Source organism: Sceloporus occidentalis, unplaced genomic scaffold (assembly GCF_023333645.1).
Source record: "Sceloporus occidentalis isolate IW3139 unplaced genomic scaffold, rSceOcc1.0.p SCAF_5, whole genome shotgun sequence".
Taxonomy (NCBI): domain Eukaryota; kingdom Metazoa; phylum Chordata; class Lepidosauria; order Squamata; family Phrynosomatidae; genus Sceloporus; species Sceloporus occidentalis.
Genome location: NW_028316985.1, coordinates 14074209 through 14093741, shown reverse-complemented (window position 1 = coordinate 14093741; position 19533 = coordinate 14074209). Strand labels below are relative to the sequence as shown.

The following is a 19533-nucleotide window of genomic DNA, read 5'->3' as shown; positions in this document are numbered from 1 at the left end:
AGCTTAGAAAGGCTAGAACATTTTGTTAAGAATGTATATCTCTCCTTCTCTCTTTTTAAAAAATACAATGTAGGTTCTGTTTTCAGAATAGTAAAGCCAGGGGAGGTGCCAGCAGCAATGGAAAATGGAGTCTTTTCTTTATCAGTAATTTAGGCACATGGCACATAATTTGGTTACTCAAATTCACCTGACACTATTGTCTAGAGTACACTGTTTTATTTTGGGGATGGGATGTTCATCCTTTCAGTTTGTACTCTCTCCTACCACACAATCAAAAGCGAAGTAGCAGAATTAAACTTAACAATAGATTGTAAAAACAACCTTTGAAGGAGTGACCTTTAAAATATGTTGAATGTAATCAATTCTTAAACTGAGCAGAACTAAGAAATGTGTTTACATGACAGAAATTGTACTCCCGACAATCCATTTAAACATTAAGTCCTCCACTGTTAACTGTCTTTGGTGGGGAGGGCTGATTTTATGAATTAATCCTATTTTTGGAGAAAGGTGTGGGATATAAATCCTATAAAAATAAATTGAGAGTTCAAGAATCAATGCATCTTCCTTAAGAAGACAAGAAATGCCATGTTCACAATAAGCAACATAAATTGTGGATGTTGTGATCATCTTTCTGTTCACAAATTGCAAAATGATACATTCTTTAACAGATCTGACAGATTTACATTCAGTTGTAAGAAGATGAGTACATTTAAAACATATTCACATACAGCCTGCTCTTTATATACTGGAAAGAAGCAAAACTAAATGTAATCAAATCCTTTGATGTTAGTAGAAGGAGATGAAGGATGTGTCTCAGTGAAAACTGTATGTGTGTGTTCATCCTCTTAATGTCTCTGTTTGCCAACAGTGTTTTACTTGAGAGAACAGTGCTGATAATTCTGAGGTTTGGTAATGTTTCAGAAGCTGTGTGACATCACTCCAGTATCGGTTTTCCAGCCAAGCTAGCAACTTGTACAGCCAGGATGCTTTTTCTTAGTGTCAGGGCTGTGTACAGCTCATTTGGCAAGCAGCTTCAAGACAAAAGGATTGTTCTTCTTTAGCTTTTCAAGCACTGTTTGTATTAAGGCCTTGGGAAGAATTAATTTATCTGAAAGTTGGTAAGTCTCTATTTTTGTGTGTATGTGCCCGCATTTGCTTTCTCCAGCAAGAGATTCTTCTTTACTTTCATAAACAATTCCATCTTTTAAATGTGTTCAACTATAAAGTGCTTGAGCTGCACTTTACATTTTGAAAAGATGGTTTAGTGTGTGTTTCGGGTTTTTTGTTCTTTAGCTTTATTTTATCATTTGTGGTCACCATTAATTGCACATAACTACAAGGCTTTTGTTAAAACAGATTGCTGTGTACTTTAAAAAATGAATAACAAGTTATAGAATTTGCATCCTGTGTGTAAAAGCAATATTAAATTAAATGGCTCAGTGAGACAGAAGGAAGAACAACAACAGCTATTTAAACAGTGCTCTTACCCTTAATTGTTAGGTAGATTAGATAAGGGTGCAAGGCTCTGATGCAATAGAAATTATTAATGGTGCTTTGACATTTTCTGTTGATTGTTGAATTATACTTACTGTTTTACATTACAAAAATAACTTCAAAGAATAAATAACCAGGGATGGTGATATGACACAGCAGGGTGGTGATATTATAGAAATTAACTAATTTGGTTATTGTTACATGAAAAGCAGGGTATGTTCAAGTGAAGGGGGAAAAAGACTGCTTTCATAGATGATATCAGTTCTCAGTGAAGGCACAGAATTAATATAGTGGTAGAATATGATAAGCTAATTTAAGATTCTTTGGAAGATCTTTAACCAGCATTCGTCCACCTTTGCATATGTTTGGCTGTAGCAGTATCACCCATAACAGATGCTTGTATAAACCTTTATTAACAGGTTCCAGTGAGGCTTCACTTACTCCCATTTCCACCCCATACTCTTTTAATAAGTGCACATACTGAGAATCCTACCTGTCCTATTTTTAATTGGTTGAATAATATAATGACAGTTATTATGAAATTGTTTCCCAGACCTGTTTGAACATTACCATACAAAATCAGTGTTGTATATCAGAATTTAAAATGTGCTTCAATGCTGTAATAAAGTAAATTATTTTTAGGCTTGCAAGAATTTGACAACTGAATTACATGTATGACACCCCCCCCCTTTTCTGCTTTTAAACTGCTTTCTCAAGCTTCGTGAAATAACCAAATACACTAAACTGAATCTTATTGGTTAATCCCAAGCAGTGTATACCGATGGAATAATTTGTTGACTAGTGAGTTACCACATGGGTAAATATTGATTCAGTTGATTTAGTTGAGCTGGGAACATTAGAATTCAGGTCATTTCATTTTTGCCTGATATGAAAATCCTCCTTGTAATTATAGTTGCCAGAGTAGTTGTCCATTCAAAACATGGATAATATCATTCATGCAATATCAAAGCTGTTTTTGCTTTCATATAAAGTTTAACAGTTATTTAAGAACATTTAAAAATTGTTTGTAGTGAAATATTTCAGTTTATCCTGACAGTGAGAATGTCAGGACTTCATGGATAATTATAATACTAAGAGCATCTAATCCATCTTTTCTAGGATCCTTGTAGTGTTAAGCCCCAGCATTCTGCAAATGATAGATATTCATTTCTCGTAGGAGGAGAAACTGTGACTGGAATTTAAGACTCATTCAGTGCATTTTGTATTGAATTGGTATTTATTCTGGAGCTAGAATTGAATTACTCTGATACAATAACATTGATGGGGCAGTACTGTAAACTCCCAATCTAATGTTGCAAGTTCTATAGCCTTTTCTCTTTAAAACAGTAGAACAAAATGTGTATGGAAATATATTTTCAGATAGATCAGTGATTTCTGTTAAAATGCACTGAGGTGGAACATGTAGTTATCAGGAGTCCTCTTAAGATTTCAATATTTATGAATAAAATCCTTGCTTCTGGCTTTGTATTTTACTTGTAATATATGAATTATTTTAACATGTCCCACAAATCCCTTTAAAATATGATTTTTGTAGGACAGTTTTGTCTGTGGTGCATAACTTCTGTGGATGAAAAATTAACTGTTTTTTTTTTGGGGGGGGGGGTTATTGGAATTCAGTGAACCAGCGTGACATAGTGGTTTGAGTGTTGGACAGTGACTCTGGAAACCAGGGTTCAATTCATGAACACCACAAGGTGATCCTGGGCAAGTTGTATGCTGTCAGCCTCATGGGAAAGCATTGACAAACCTCCTCTGAACAAATCTTTCCAATAAAACCCCATTGTGGGGAGGGTATAAGAGATGGGGAGGGCACCAGTTCCCCATCCACAATTAATGAAACTCTGCTCTGAGCTTTGCCCAGACCTAGTTTCAAGATAATTTTGTACTGTTGGGTATATGTATGTAATACCAAGTGCATTTATTATCTGTTATAGTCAACAACTGTCTACAGTACAACTACAAAGTCTTTAGAATGACATGCTTTTAAATTCTTCATGTTTCTTGACCTGATCTTAGAAGGCAAACACAATCCAAAGTGTCTTCTCTCACAGTAAAATCATGCATACATTTGGAATTAGGAGGAAGTAAAAATGTCAGTATCTAAAAATGACCAAGAACAGCATCCATTTGGCAAGAATATACTTGAAACAGGAGTGAGGAGGCAGCAGCTTGTAGGCTGCTTGAAATCCCAAGAATTGTGCCATTTTTCCATCTCCTAAAAATGAAGCCTCCCCCTTCGAGGAAGGGCTTATGGCCTACTTGCCTTTTTAAAGATCTGGATGGGACTTCTCCTCTCCCATCATGAAATGACAGTATGGCTACTTCCTTTTTGGAAATATGACCTGTTCAAATCAAAACCCATCTTGGGTCTCATAATGAGAGAAAGGCTCATTAATTAAAGGATAAATGAGGTGCCAGGTATAGCTAAATAGCTGGTATCGTCCCCCCAGGGGCTTTGGTGAATTCTAATGTCCATTTGGAAGGTACTTTTAAAAAAAGAAAATGAAAATTTAGAATGTGGGCAAAAATGGAATTTCAGCTCTTCGGGGTCCTGGAGAGTAATGTGAACACCCAACCCTTGGCAGTGACCCACCTCTGCCATAAAATATTGGCATGAACAACTCGCAGTAATTTTTCAATTCTGTTTTTCTGTTCTTTCTGTAGAAATTATTGCATGTACTATTGAATAAAAGCTGATCCAGAAATGCTAATTTGTTTTCTGCTGAAATGTCTTTTCACTGACTTCTAAGCGATTAGTAATTTGCATGTAACATTTCAAATTAATTGCATTCTACCATATGTTGCCATTACTCATTTCTTCTTTGCCACTGGACTAAAACTCTCACACATAAGACTCCCACAGAAAATCTGAAGCAGTTTCTTCAGAAAAGAAATGAGTAAGCTTCATTTTAGTTCTTTACAATTATAGATATTTTATTTGAATTGATGACAGAAATTTGTTCTCATAGAATATTAAATATTCAGGGTTATTTTTCTTTCTTTCTTATCAGCAGTAGTAACTCCAGGCTCAAAATCTTTCTCTTCAAGTTACCATAAGCTATCCTCAGATACAACAGTGCTGCCTACAGTGAGCAGTTCTAGATTTAAAATTTTTTTTTTAACTACCCCTGTGATAGGGTTGCCATAAGCCAGAAGCTACTAGAAAGCCCACAATAACTACAATAATACTCATAGAGCTCACTGAGTGTGTATCCACACTGCAGAAATAAAGCAGTTTGACACTACTTTAACTGCTATTGCTATCCTACAGAATCCTGGGATTTGTAGTTTGGTCTTTGACCAAGCTGAATACCTCACCAGATTCTAGGATGGCACCTTGACAGTTGGTGTGTTGTCAAACTGCCTTAATTCTGCGGTGTGGATGCATTCTGAATAACTCCTGGTTTAATCTATCTCACAGGATTTTTGTTTGGATAATGAATGGGATAGCTGCACCTTTAATGAAGTTGTTTCAAAGAAGGGCAGCATATGACTTGTAATAAATCATTGAAAACAGTTACCATATATACACGACTATAAGTGTATCTCATGTATAAAACTAGGGTAGGTTTGAGGCCAAAAGTGGGATTTTTATATGCCCTGTGGATAAGTTAGGGCAAAATTTAGGGGCATCTAACAAAGGATCTAAAGGATGAAGCAAAAGAAAACAATGCCAAAGAACTTAAAAAATTCCAGCAGGCATAACTCTGTGCTCATCCAAAAGACTTGATTGATGAGAGAGTATAGGGGGTCACTGCTTTGAGGACAGATTACACTGTTGCCTTTCACCAAGGGAATGATTCCCGTTTAAAAAATAAGAGTTGATGGACAGTACTTACATTGACCTGTGGAAAAGGCAACTCAGGTTTTTGGGGTCAATTTTTTGATGAAAATTTCTATACTTATACATGAGTATATACAGTACTACAAAGTTAGGCTGCTGCCACGCTGCAGAAGTAATGCAGTTTGACACCACTTTAACTATCATGGCTCCACGCTATGGATTCCTGGAATTTGTAGTTTGTTATGGCACCAGAGCTCTCTGATAGAGAAGAATTAAATAGAGGTGTAAATATGCAAAAAAAAAAAAAATACAATTATAAGATTTAATGTTTGTGTGTGTGTGTGAGTGAGTATGTAGCATATATTCCTTGGGAATGGAAGTAGTATCCTCATACTGAAAAACCAAAGGCTACAGTTCCAGATTGGTGGTTTGGGACCACTGAAACCAATATCTGCAGTGAGCATTTTAATTTAAAAGAAGCACATGCTTTAAGGATTACTGCTTCTGAATATGGACAACAGTATAAACTCTACCATATGCTGTTTTAAACTGTAGCTATGAAGCTGTCTACATATGCAGTAATCACACATGCCACTTACATTAGCATTTGCTTAAAACACAGTATTTTTCTACATTTTGATGGGGGGAAATGTAATGGACACATTTATATATCACCCATCATCCTATTCTAAATACATCCAATGTTTTTCTTTCTCATTTATCGTTAACTAGTTTAAATCTTGTGGTCTGGTCCCACTAGGATGGTTGTTAATACTACTTGAGCATTTCACAGTGTGGGTTTTCAAGTATGCCAGTGTTTACTGTTAACAGTATGATCATCTTCAACATTCAAGTTTCAGCTCACACAATAATTTCTCAGTATATTTTAAGAGGTCTTGCACAGTAATGACACGGCCAGCTATAATCTAGGTGTAGTGTTGCATTTAGGGCAAAATTCTGAGGCAGATAACTCAGGGCCTTATTTGGTAAAACCAGTACAAAAGCAAGAGAGCTGGTGAGATTCAGAGATGCAGGCTGGTCATTCAGGTACTAGTTGAATGCAGCTTCTTTCATATGTTACCACTGGCTATGTTGGCTAGGGCTGATGAAAATTGAATCCCAATTACAGCTGGAGGGCCATATGTTCCCCATCCCAGGAAAAGAGCCATTAAATCATAAGGCTAACATTATTTCATTGCTTACTGAGGCTATCATGTTATTTTATATATATCCTGTACTGCCCACTTAGTAACGGACTGCATATCATTAAACCAGCCATGTTAAGTGGCATCCCTTTTTATGAAATGGACAAGATCCAATGCTGAACTTCTGCTGACAGAATTGCTGACCCCTGAAGCACGAGGAGAGTGAGATTTCCTTCCCATTGCTGTCCCTTCCCATGCATGCCCAAAATGCTTTGTGGGGTCTGAGAAAACCTAGGAGCTAGTTTTTCAACCATTCAAAAGGCTGAAGATGAGGAAGAAAAGGAAATTCTGTTGTACTGCTGTTGCCACACCATATTCAATTTAGATCAGTCCCGTCAGTATACAATGAGACTGTCCCTGCCTTATTAAAGAACTTGCTAAATAACTACATTGAGGTTTAGGGTAGGATTGGTTTCAGAAGTAGTGCCAACAGTGGGCACATTTAAATGAATGCAACAGTCCTGAATTTTAATAATTACTACTTTAAACTTTAAACTTGTCTGTGAAATGTTCCCCCCCCCCCCTCTAAGTTGCCAAGTTTAGAATAAATATATTTTATTAGAGAGAAAGCCCTTTTCCCTCTAGGAATTTGGTAGTCCCTTCAGTAAGGAATGTTGAATACAACAGCTTAAGTTAAAAATTAGATTTTAATCAGAATTTAAATAAAAGTTTCAGCTTTTTGGAAGAAAAATGTCTGGTAATGAAATTTGAATTCAGGGCAAATGTAGAGGGAAAATATTTACCTTTGGATGATGTTGTACCACAGTTCTCATCATCAACCCTTACCATTGGCCATGCTGGTTGTACTGACAAGAGTTGAAATCCAACAACAGCTAGGCTTCCCAATCCTTGCCTACACTCACCCTACACCTGTGACCCTCTGTTTAAATAATTTAGTAATGGCTGGATTCAAATGAACTTCCAGAACATGGGCTGGATTCAAACATAGGCCTGTTACAGACTGCCAAAATAACGCTGCTTTGGGTCTCTTTGGAGGTATGCTGTTTAAATGATACATGCATCCTAAGAATCCAGAAGCTGCACCAAAGCTGCCCTCCAGTGCTTAGGAATGGAGTGTGGCTTTGGCGCGACCTCCGGACTCTTAGGACCCCACGCATCATTTAAATAGCATACCTCCAAAGAGACCCGAAGCAGCTTTATTTTGGCAGTCTGTAACAGGCCATAGTCATACTTAGAGTAGAATTACAGAACTCATTGGAACTTAAATTAGTTGTGAGGAGCTAAATTATTTCAATGAATCTACTTGAATACACAACTCAAGATTCATCCCCATGAATTCTAGTGCTAGAAATGCACTTATTCCATTACCCTCTTCCATTATCATCTTGCTCAACATACAATTTGTTGTGATTTCCAAATTGGACTAGCCTCAAATTATAGCTTTGAAACCATGGTTTGAAGACTAACCGCTAATGGTAATTGTGTGGTTGCAATGACATAGCTAAATTGAAATATCCTAGAAATAGAAGAGGAAATTGACAAGTGAGGAAGAGGAGAAAGTACACATTTGATTTTCTAGACCAAATGGATTAAACCAGTAATTCTCAACCCCTGGTCCTACAAAAGTTTTGGACCTTCACTCCCAGAGGCTGTGGGCAGCAGGGTTCTGGAAGTTGACATCCAAAACATATAGAAGACCCTAAATTGAAAACCACTGGAATAAACAATTGGGTTTTTTATTTATATCAGTTTTTAAAATCATTTCCCCCTTGAGATTTAATCAGTGCTTTAAATAACATTAATTTAAATGATGCTATTCTCTTACATTTTAATAGCTAAAGAGAATTTTTAATTTTTTATGCTAATGGCAATATTTTGTAAGCTTTTGGAAATATACTGAATGTATTGAGACTTGGAGAAAAAGTGGAACATAGGCGTGTTACACACCGCCATAAGGGACGTCTCTTCCAGACGCCCCTACTCCTATTACAGACAGAGTCCATAACAAATGGCGGCGGCCGTTCCACACGGCCGCCGCCATATTGACGTAGCGGACGCTCTGCATCAGCACATCGCGCCCCGGAAGTGAGGCCGCGAGTGCGCAGCTAGCGCCTCGCGGCATCTCTTCCGGGGAGCAAGAAGGAGTGCGATTTTCGCGCTCCTTCTTTGCTGCGTCCAGGAACCGCGCCGTTTGGCTGCTGCGGTTCCCAGACTCAGCAACTGGCGGCGGCGGCAGACCGCCACATTTCGGCGGTCTGTAATCCGCCATAGTCTGCTTCTCCCTGTATGCATATATTTTGCAGAGTAATGAATTCTGTAATTGCTATCTACAGTGTGGCTTCCATTCTGGTAAATGCATTTGGATAGATTCCTATTTCAAAATAGTAGGCTTAGAATTACATAGTTAAATGTTTACAGATGTGGAGAGCTATGACTATGTGCAGATTTAAAATCACAGAATGACAAAACAAAAGTTTCTTGTAGCAGACACAGTAAAATCTTTTTCACTTTCAGCTCACTAAGGAAAAAGGTGAGGAAGGAGGATGCCTAATATTTCTAGATGTATTTATTTAACATTACTGGTGTAGATGGCTTGCTTAATCTCAACTGTTTTGTTGTTTATTTTATCTTGGAGGGGAGTGATCTCCTTGTGTATTTTGCATGAGGAATAAAATATTGATTTACTGCAATGAAGCCATTGAAGGTTTCAGTAATGTTATGAAGTAAGCCTCAAAACTAGATAGACCTTGTAAATCTGAAGCAAACTTTTAGGATAAATTTCTAGTTTAAGGGTTTCATGAAAAGTGACCTTTTCATAAAAATGAGTGACCTTTGTTGACCTAATTGGTCTTTGTGTGATAAGCCAGCTTTCTTTGATCAGTCCTTTGAAACACCTGAATGAATCAGAGTAATTTCCAATTTCTAATCTGGGCTGTTGCCACACAGTAGAATTAATGTGATTTGATACTGCTTTAATTGTCCTCTCCTATGGGATGCTTGTATTTGAGGTTTTGCCATAGTATTTTTGTTTTAAATTCCTTTCTTTACCCCATATTGTTTTTCTGATTTAACCATCAAAATCCCATCACCACGCACAAACACCATTACTATTTCCTGACAGTAAGGGCTGTTCGACAGTGGAACACACTCCCTCGGAGTGTAGTGGAGTCTTCTTCCTTGGAGGTCTTTAAGCAGAGGCTAGATGGCCATCTATTGGGGATGCTTTGATTGGATTTCCTGCATGGCAGGGGGTTGGACTGGATGGCCCTTGCGGTCTCTTCCAACTCTATGATTCTATTCTGTTTTTTAAGCTGGTTCAAATGAACCATAGTTGCTGGGTTTATGAGTTATGCTCTCAACAGGGACTAAAAAAAATGATCCTGTGGTAGAAATATCTTTCCAGTTCTAAATATCCATCGTTCCACTGGTTGAGAGGGGGGATTGGGTTTTGGTGCTGTGCTTCAGAGATGCATGTCTGTATGTTGGGAGTGATCCTGCTTTCTTATGTCTAAAATGTATCCAGTATTTGTCACTCTCAGTTGAGATATATCATATCCTATCATCTTTGTTAAGTGTACAGATGTCCTAGTTGAATCAAGATAGAATGTAAGATTATGAATTATGGTAAGCAGACATCATGAAGTTAGTTATAAATTCTGCTAAAACCAATATGATGTATATAGACTTTTCCATTTAAGCAGTTACTATTTTAGTAGTAGGGCATTAGCCAAATTAGCTTACAGTGCTGTACTTTATATTACATAAGCTATAAAACAATTCTGTCCACTTAGGTATGATAGAATGCCTGGTTTAGCTGAACATGTTCTCTGTCTTTTGTTAACAGAAACCCATTAAACCTGTGTTGTGATCATTTATACTTGTGCTATGGTCTTTAAACAAATTATGTTATAGTGCTCTTATCTTAGTAGCCTTCACTCACTCCTGCTTCTATCTATCCCCAACAAATGAAGCTCAGTTCTTTTTTTCTGCCAGTAAGCAGACAGTCTGTAAACAAACTTGAACAGTGAATTCACACTTGGGTGTAAATCAACTATGCAGCATGTTATAGAAAACAAAAATTAATTTGGGGTTGTCAGTACAAAAGCAGAAACAATTGTGCTTTGGGAATTTATGTCTGTCATGCTTAACTCTTCACATTCAGTCACTTGGATTGTCTGTAGAGAACATCATAGAGCATTAAATTTAATTATGTCTTCTGTTTTGTATGGGGTACAGCTGCCTCATCAGGAACAGCATTTGGGTACTTTACTTGGAAAACATCTGGAATCAGTTGTCGCCTTGAGCGTCAAGCCATGCGAACCCTGGGCTTTTCCTACCAAAAAAGACCGGAAAAGTCTCTAATGGAACCTGTTGGAGGGCAGTCACCAAATGTGACTTTTTTGTTCACATTTGTTCCATAGATGATAATGGAAGTGTGCTTGATTCTGAAGCACTATGAGGCATCAGCAGTTTTGATATGGGGCCCAGTTTTCATAGGTGAAAACTAAGGCCTTCAGCTAAACTAGGCAGAACAGACGTCACTACAATGCTAGTACTTTGTATGCTTTTCCTGAAAGTTATTTATCAAAAACATGTTAACTCCTATCTTGTAAATGAATAAAACTGCAACATTTTTAGTTAAGCTGAGAAAATGTGACTTTGTGTGACTAACATCCTGCTCACGCAGAGAGTATGAGTCTGGACAATGAGTCTGCAAGGAAATTTTCAAGCATTTGGCAAACTCCACTCAAAGAGATTTTGAGTTAAAATATACTGTTATCTACATTTTATATTTAGAAAAAAGTCTGTGTGTGTCTAGAACTGCAGTGCACACCTTAAATAGTCTAAAATGAGTTACTGTAATAAAGCTTGGATTTAAGCCTCTTGCCAACCTACTTAAATACCTTTAACTCTTCCAAATTGAACTGTTCAGTAGTGTTAATATTACTAAAAAGCTGCTCTATATTCCTTCCAGTGTGGGAGGATTTCGTTTGGTGAGTGGAGTGATTTGCGTAAGAGCCAGATGCTTTCTCTTACATGATTTCAACTATTTTTATCCCTAGCCTTCATCCTGAGAATGAGGAAAGAGTTGATTTTATTTTTCAAGTTTGGAGTAATGTAGAACTTGGCACTAGATCCTGTCTGATCTTGAAAGCTAAGCAGGCTCAGCCCTGGTGTACTTGGATGGGAGACTGCCAATCAATACCAGGTGTTGTAGGTTATATTTCAGAGGAAGGAACTGGCAGAACTATGAACCCCCCCCCCCCCCCACACACACACCTTAATGCTTAATGTTTAAGGCCAGCCAGTCCCTTTGGAACAAATGAGCACAAGCACCTTCAAGTTGTGCTTCTTCATTCCAGAAGGTGATGGCTGGTGGGCTCCCACATCTCCTTCCCCATCTTTGGAGTAAGCAAGGAGAACAGAAAAGTGCTTCTCACTCCTCCTAAAGGCAGAAACCAGTGGCTGGCAGGCTCTGCCTCTGGGGAGCACATCAGCTGCCCTTTTGCCTTTAGAATAAGCGAGGAGAAAGGAAAGGTGTGTTCCCTAGAGATCAGGGAACCCACTAGCCACCCACTTCTGCCTTTGGAAGGAGTAATGACAAGGGAAAGGCATTTCTCCTCACTTCTTCCAAGAGCAGAAATTGATGGCTGATGGGCTCTCCTGCCTCTTTGGAAGAACAGCAGCTGCCCCTTTTGCCTTTGAAAGAAAAGAGCACACGTGCCACAGTAGGGCCTTAAAAGTACTTCTGCTCATTCGTCGTAAAGGCAGAAGTGGTCTAGTCTAGAAGAAAATACATCCCATTTAATTATTGATGGAAACTCTCAAATAATTAAATCTGTGAACATTAAACCCGTGGAAGGTTTGATTGTACAGTATATTCTTCTTGAAACTGGATCTTTTAGGTTTAAAAAGTTGTCCTACATTGAAGCAACAGTTAATCCTATGCCCCAACATGATTTTTAAGAGCCATTTTAAACTGTAGTAGAGGAATAAGAGTTTCTTTATACACACACATGCTACAGGGGACCACAACAAGTTAGGATTATCTGTGTGTACCCATGTTTTACACATGTTTAAATTACTTGGCAGCAGGGCATTTATGATTTTGAAATGTGTGTTGTATGAGCATGAAATATGGAACTGTGGCAGTTGTAAAATGTGGAGCATTTAGGGAATAATTCCAGTACATTTCATTTGTGCCCATTGGGGAAAGATGGGGTTAAGAGCTATAATATTTGGCTTGTTTTAATACAATTTAGTATGGTTTATTGCATTTTTATTTTTTTGGATTGAACAAAATTGTTGTTTGACTCTTCAGAAAATTGTGATCCAAATGATCACCAGAGATTTTCAATGTTTACCAAAAAAACTGTTTGGGGAACTGCAAATCTGAAGTATCTCCATTGGAATGACAAGCCATTAATCATCATTGAGTATCTGTCTGCATATGCTATGTCTGTCATAGTCTTTCTTTTCTTTTCTTGAGTCATCATTTTTTTTCTCTTCAGCATTCTCAGTTATGTAAATAAAAAATGTCATACCTGTCAAGGAAATCTCCCAGAAGTTAGAAAGCTGGTGATGCTGGTTTCCTTATTATGTGCCTTTCAGTGAAAGTTTAGAAGTAGCAGATCTCATTATAACTGTAGATGAAAATGTGTGGAGTTCTCAGTTTATATTCTGGAAGGTTCAGTAATAGAATAATATTGCTCATAGACATACAGATAAATCCCGAAGAGAAAACTAGTGTCTTTGTGCCTGAATCGTATTGCTAGTATAAATGTGGACATACCATGTTATTGTTGAGTCAATGGGTCTACTTTGGATTGGAGTAAGAATAGTATTTAGTCCTCTGTATTGACTGAAGTCCTTGCAATTAAGGCTACTGATACTGGTTACCTTAACATGACTTAAACTCTCAATGCTATCATAATGTCCTTTCTGCAACTATGAGACCAGTAAGCGTAACTTTGAATTTGATTAATAGATTAACATGTGTGTTACAAAAAAATATTTTTGAGTCTATATGAAGAAGTACCAATAGAAGAAATACCATTTGTATGTTCATGAAGAATATCTTAGGTCTCACGGCCTGTTGTAATGCAAGCAGATATTGCAAGTGCTCTATGTTAAATGAATCACACAGCAATCAGCTAAACTTGTGAGCTATCTGCTAGGATAGCTTATCCAGGATAAATGCCAGATTTGTTTCCTTACTAGCCAAATATATTATGCATACACTTCTCCTTTGCTGATTCTTGAGACAAACTGCAAAAGCCCAGTAAGAAGGAAAGGAATCTATGGCGCGTTACAGACCGCCCGTTTGGGGCGGCCTGTAACTGGCCCTTTCCCCACCAGATCAGGGCCTCAACTGCCACAACGGCAGCCTCTGAGGCCCCGATCCGCCGCTTTCCAAGCTGTGGGGAAGCAGCAAAAGGCCACTTCCCCGCGGCCTGGAAAGGGGTGTCCTTGGGGCTTCATGCCCCAAGGACATCCAACAGCGGCAGGGACGTGGAGAAAGGGGCCATTCGGCCCCTTTCTCATTTGTGTCGCTGGCGCAGTTGTGTAGAGGCTGTGCCAGCGACACAAATTGTGGAAGGAGCTCTGAAACGGAGCTCCTTCCGGGGCCGCGGAAAGGGAACCCCAGTGCCCTTGCACGGCCCCACTACGTCACTTCCACGCCGCCCCATTTGGAGGCGGTGCAGTCGTGAAGTAGTCATGGCGGCGCCCATGTGTATAGGGCGCCGCCATTTTGTACTTCCTGGGGACGTACTAGGGTTAGGTGCGTGCATAAGGCACGCACTTTCCCTAACCCTAGTACATCCCCAGGACACACTTTACGCCCGTGCGGAACGGGCCTATGCGATCCTTCCTCTACAGTCTCCAAATAGAGGAAGAGCCAAGGTGGGTTTTTTTGTTTGGTCTGCAAGTAGGAAAAGAAAAAAAAAAGAAAGATGCTGTCTCCATGAAAGCCCAATGAATTGGAATGAATTGGGTCCTTCAACTGGCAGAAGGAGTTTATGTCAATGGAAGCATCCAGTTGGATCGTTCCCAATGTTCAAAAACTCTATTTGGGAAAGAGACAGTGCTAAAAATGTATATGCAGCCTTTGAACAGCTGATTGTTGGTGTTCTGTTTGTATGTGGCCTACCTGAGCTGGAGAGATTTCCTTGTTACTGCATGTCCCTCTCCTTCTTTTCTAACTCACTCCCCACACACATTGCTTTAATTTATGCATGTGCTGACTCAGGATGGAGGGCTTAAGATATACATAGGCGCGTTACAAACCGCCCCTTTGGGGCGGCCTGTAGGCGCTCCTTTCCCTGCCGGATCAGGGCCTCAGCTGCCAGAACCGCAGCCTCTGAGGCCCCAATCCACTGCTTTCCACGATGCAGGGAAGCGGCAAAAGGCCGCTTCCTCGCGGCCTGGAAAGGGGTGTCCTTGAGGCTTCATGTCCCAAGGACACTCGACGGCGGCGGGGAGGAGGAGAAAGGGGCCACTCGGCCCCTTTCTCCCTTGCGTCGCTGGTGCAGCCGTCTAAAGGCTGCTCTGGCGACACAAATCGTGGAAAGAGCTCCGTTTTGGAGCTCCTTCTAGCTCCGCGGAAAGGGCGCTCTATGCATTTGGAGGCGATGCATTCGTGATGTCGTAATGGCGGCCCCTATGTGTATAGGGCGCCGCGATTTTGTACATCCTGGGGACGTTTGTAACGGGCCACAGTGTACTTTCATGGTACTTTTTGAAATATGAGAAACCTGGGTGACACATTACACATCAGGAAAAAAAAGTGTTGACACCTGGGCATTTAATTCTACTTCCTGATGTGCCAACACTTATTTTTCTAAAGATTAGGCTGCCCCAAATGTCTTTCTTAACTTCAGGAGTTAACATTAGGCAAACTGATTCCTTGTGTGACAAAACACGCCCAATCTAGATCTAGTGGCAAACTCCCACCCCCTTAGATTATCCTCAGATCTTTCCAGCAAACTAAAAAAGTGTGATCATGATTGCATATCAAATTGTGTGGGAGCAGGAGAGATGATTAATGCGGATTTCAAACCTGATGTTTAACAGTTAAAATGAATACCTTTGTGTGAGAATTCAATTACTTGGTGTTCACTATAATATTCTTTTGTTCCCTTTCTAGTTAAGTATTCTGATCGTAAAGCTGTATAGTCATCTGGGTTCCAGGAAAATCTTTTCTGTACAAAGCTTTCAAACAGTTCTCTTAAACAGATTAATTGAGGGGAAAGTTTATATGTTTGGATGTACAAAAGGGCTTATGCATGCAATTAAGAATGACATTTTTTGGAAAATGGCAGGAGCATGTATAGCCACAGACCACATCCTTTCTAGTTACAAATAGGATTATGCTTTTAATACATTTTCCTCCACAGTCATGCAATATTTTACTAACTTTAATGTATTATATTTTCCTTACTGAAAAGTAAATAAATCATAGCACAAAGATAACAAAAATATTGCTGACTTTTTGCTCTTTAGGAATGGAAAATTCTTTATTTTGAAGTTTAGTTGGACAGGCTTGATTGTGTTCTCCCTGTAATTTTAGGGCTCATGTTTCCTCATGCATTTGCAAAAAATTAAAGGTCTACCCGTTTCATCATATATTAAATTACTGTTAAAGCAGTAAAGCAAATGCCTTTGTGTTATTTGGAATAATAATAAATGTTTTAAGATATTTTAATTTAAGGTAATTTAAAAATAATATAAATTAAAATTTTAAGATGAATTAAAAATTCAATAATGAATGTTGTCTGTTTAATGAATTAAACTTGGTACAGTAGTGTAGAATTCATTAAAATTTAAAGTAGGCTTACAGGAGATAAGCAAATGGAAGATGCTGGCATTGTGCATACTTTTTTCTCTTTTCCAGCATTATATAACTGTATATATCAAGAAACAGGGCTGAAGGGGAGGGTATACATACCATAAATAAATAAATAAATAAATAAATAAATAAATAAATAAAGGGCTGTACAGATAATGCCAGTGTATGCATAAGGTGGTGTTAATGTATGCATCACTGGAAAAGAGAAAATGCACTTGTAAAATGAGAACATTATTTATATGCAAAGATTAAATTTCACAAATAATTTCCATAATTCAGAAGTTTCACAGCACAGGGAAGATAGAAACTGGGTGACTGGTGTGCCTGTTTAGCCTACTTTCAGATGCTAACTTTAGATGGGCAATCTCAAGGCCCTGCTTTCACTTCCTGTAATTCCTCATCTTTAAACTGTACTTAAACTGGATAGCCCCTCGAACAGACCATTCTGCCCTGTAAAATAAAACACATTACCTACTTTGATGAGACAGGGCTATGAAGATAGGAAGAAGTTTATTTCTCAAAGAATCATGGAATCATAAACAGTGAAGTGACTGCAAGGGCCGTCCAGCCCAACTTCATGCCATGCAGAAATACACAATCATCACATCCCCAAAAGACGTTGTAAGTGCCCTGATATCCTCATAAACCAGCTATATTTTGATAACAAATTGCTAGAGGTCAGCATGGGCTGCATAGGCTGCAATGATTTACGAAGCTCCAGAAAAGGTAGTATTGTGAATATAACACGTAGACTCTGGACAAGTGGAAGGCTGAAAACAATGAGGAAGAGGCATTATGGAGAAAGTCTAGGCTTGAGGCTAGTTTCAAAGTATAAATATAACCAGGAAAACTTGGCCCCTTTGCTACAGCCATAACTGCAGTCAACCCTCTACTTTGCAGATGACTGTTGCCCTTAAACTATGAGTCTGAGCTTCTCCTATCCCTCCTGAACCAGAGTGCCCAGAACTGGACAGAATATTTCATATGAGGTCTGACCAAAGCAGAATAGAATGACACTACTACTTCCCCTGATCTAGACACTACTCCTATTGATGAAGCCTAGGATCACATTGATGTTTTTTAGCTGCTACATCACTGGTGTTCAGCTTGCAGTCTAATAAGACTCCTAGATCCATTTCACCTGTGCTGTTGTCAATAACCTGTACAGTTGTCAGTCTGTTCATTTCATTTTTTGCCTGCCTTTGTGTAGTACCTTGCATTTCTCAATGTTCTCAGTAACGGAAACCATTGTTGAGGGCAGTTGATACAGCATAGGCATAAGAAAATACTACTTAATAACCATAATTATCTGCAGAACAGGATGAGATTATAGCCTCTAGCGAATTTGGATTTGAAATGTTCTAGAACAATCTAGTAAGTATATCAGTAACTGTTAACTATTATGAGCTTCCGTTTTTCAGAGGCAGTCTGCCTCTGAATAGCAGTTGTAAGGTCCTGAATAAAGTGGACCTTTGGTTTGATCCAGAAGGCCTGCACACAGATTTTCAGGTTCAGCTTCCAAGTAGCTTAACTCCGCATATTAGGTCCTCTCCTCTATTTCACAAGCAACTGTCAGATGAGAGGAGAATGTCCAGCTGTCCAGCATAGACAAAACTTTCTTGTCAGGAGTTGTAAGAACACAGTTATGTCTGATCACAGATATAAAAAATTAAAGTCAGATGTTTCTGTTAAGTGTACCCAGTCACTTTTACCAAGATGCAGTTAGAAAGACTTTGGACTCCAGTGCCTTGTGCTGAAATGTAATATTGAGTCTGCAGCTTTGTAACTAAGAGCCTACAAGTAAGAGGATTTAGAATGTGTGCTGTCTCAGGCCTGTTACAGACTGCCAAAATAAAGCTGCTTCGGGTCTCTTTGGAGGTATACTATTTAAATGATGCATGGGTCCTAAGAGTCCGGAGGTCGCGCCAAAGCCACACTCCATTCCTAAGCACTGGAGTGCAGCTTTGGTGCAGCTTCTGGATTCTCAGGATGCATGCATCATTTAAACAGCATACCTCCAAAGAGACCCGAAGCAGCTTTATTTTGGCAGTCTGTAACAGGCCTTCGTTTCTGGTGAAAATGTGTCTCAGCCAACTGTGCCCAATTTTGAAGGTTTCTTGTCCATTTGTGTGTGTGTGTGTGATGGGAATGTGTATATGGGTTACATATGGTTTTGAAAAGAGGATTAGCCTTGCATACCAATGAAAAACCTAAAGGAATTTCGGCTCACCCTTTATTTTTAAAAAGTTGATACTGTGATATACTCATATGTAGTACGATACTCAGGATAGAGGCTACTGTCAGAACAGAACACAGAGAAACAGAATGGTTCCCAGTGGGCAAAGGGGTAAGACAAGACTGTATCCTTTCGCCCTATCTGTTCAACTTATATGCAGAACATATTATAAGTAAAGCAGGCCTGGACACAGAAGAAGCAGTGAAAACAGGAAGAAGGAATATCAACCGAAGGTATGCAGATGACACCATAGTACTAGCAGAAAACCTCACAGACCTGGAACATCTACTAAGGAAGATCAAGGAAGAAAGTGCAAAGGCAGGCCTACTGTTGAACGTAAAGAAAACAAAAATAATGACCACCGAGGACCTTCACAAGTTCAACCTAAACAATGAGGAAATAGAAATAGTAAAAGAATTCTCATACCTTGTATCAAACATTGATAGGAACAGGGACTGCAGCCACGAAATCAGAAGAAGGTTAAGAATGGGAAGGACAGCTATGAAAGAAGTAGAAATGATCCCCAAATGCAAAGATATACAATTGAGCACAAAAATTAGAATCATACAAGCCATCGTATTTCCTGCTACCATGTATAGATGTGAGAGCTAGACAGGTAAGAAAGAAGATAGGAAGAAAATCAATTCATTTGAGACATGGTGCTGGAGAAGGTGTTGAGGATCCTGTGGACAGCCAGAAGGACAAACAAATAGGTCCTAGAATAGATCAAGCCAGAAATCTCCCTGGAAGCCAAGATGACAAAACTGAGGCTGTCATACTTTGGACACATCATGAGAAGGGAGGACTCATTGGGGAAAAAATAATGCCAGGAAAGGTGAAAGGAAATAGAAAGAGAGGAAGGCTGCATGTTGGACACTCTTAAGCAGGTCCCAGGTATGGGTTTGCAGGAATTAAGCAAAGCAGTGGAGAATAGAATGTCTTGGAGATGTCTCATCAGTAGAGTCGCCATGAGTCGAGACTG

General features: G+C 39.0%; 1 protein-coding gene across 27 annotated transcripts in view; it reads left to right on the top strand.

Moving 5' to 3' along the window:
- The window catches only part of PLEKHA5 (pleckstrin homology domain containing A5), a 217881-nt gene that overhangs the window by 100704 nt on the left and 97644 nt on the right, over positions 1-19533 (top strand). Inside the window, exon 1 of one of the 27 annotated variants that reach the window (XM_089527663.1) lies at positions 810-1118. The exons of the other annotated variants lie outside the window; for them this stretch is intronic. The gene's annotated coding sequence lies outside the window, so the exon portion shown is untranslated. Of the gene's footprint in view, positions 1-809; positions 1119-19533 lie in introns of those variants that run through there. 27 annotated transcript variants of the gene reach the window in all.